Source organism: Dendroctonus ponderosae, unplaced genomic scaffold (assembly GCF_020466585.1).
Source record: "Dendroctonus ponderosae isolate FM_Combo_2020 unplaced genomic scaffold, Dpon_F_20191213v2 Dpon_F_20191213_3, whole genome shotgun sequence".
Taxonomy (NCBI): Eukaryota; Metazoa; Arthropoda; class Insecta; order Coleoptera; family Curculionidae; genus Dendroctonus; species Dendroctonus ponderosae.
The window spans coordinates 27,469-28,666 of record NW_026018508.1 but is presented as its reverse complement, the minus strand read 5'-3'; positions in this window follow the sequence as shown (position 1 = coordinate 28,666).

Here is a 1,198-nt window from a genome sequence, read left to right as displayed (position 1 = left end):
AAGGTGAATCACTTTGTCGGATAATGTTTTGATTAAGCATTTTGTTGATTTGAGCTTTTACCTCGCTCTTGTGTATATAGGGGTATCGATAAGTTTTATTATATATTGGAATTTCATTTGTTGTTTTGATATGGTGTTTGATTTTACTTGTGAATGTGAGGGGTGATTCTTTTTGATAGAAAATATCAGAATATTTTTGACACAATTTAGTTATGGCATTTTTCTCTTCTAGGTTTAAATGATTAGTTCTAATCAGAGATGAATCGAATTTTGAAACTTTTGGACTGTCGTCGAAGTTGTTTAAATTAATTTGCGTCAATTGCTTTTTCTCAAATTTTTACGCTTTTAACGGCTCTGAAAAGTCCAACGTGATTGGTTCACAGGTGTTGTTTAGAATGGTCGTTAGGCAAATCCTTGTTTTGCTATGGTTAGGCACTCTGGAATTTCACAGTTGTGTATTTTTTGATAAGGAATTAGTATTTCACCGTTAGGCACAGACATTTTTACCTTTATAATTTGTTCACATCTTGGGGCAATTGTAATGCAGTTTATTTCTGGTTTGGTTTGGTGAAAAGAAAGTTTTATTTTAGTGTAAGGTGTTACTAAAAGTCCTTGATGAAAATCTAAACTTGCTTGGAGTAATTTTAGATTATCGAGTCCAATTAGTCCATCAAAAACATTGTGAAATTTAAATAGGAAAAACTTTAAATGAAATGGTTTAGGTAATTGGAATATTTTGGAAGCCGGAATCATTGCACTATGCTGATGTGCCGATTTTTGGAATACTGTTGAAACTAGAAACGGGTCATTTTTAATGCAATTAGGAAAATAGTTGAATGCTAGGTCAGGGTTAATAAATGATTTCGTAGATCCTGAGTCAATAAGGAATTTTAAATTATATTCAGGAAAGGTGACGTCCAAAAGTTCACTAGAATTTGTGTTATTTAGTGAAATCACTTGATATGTGATCTGGGGTTTGGTCTGGCAGGTATCCCGAAAATTTTCAGTCGGTTGTTCTTCAGTTTCAGTTTCTGGTTCTTCATTGGGAAAACTATTCTCTGGAAAATCTGGATATTGATATTCAGAGTAGTATGGGTCATATAAATTCGATTGTGAATCTTGGTAGTAATCTGGGTGATTGACGTACTCGCTTGATTCAGTATTATAGAGTTCTTCAAAAGTGTATTTAGGTTGTCTA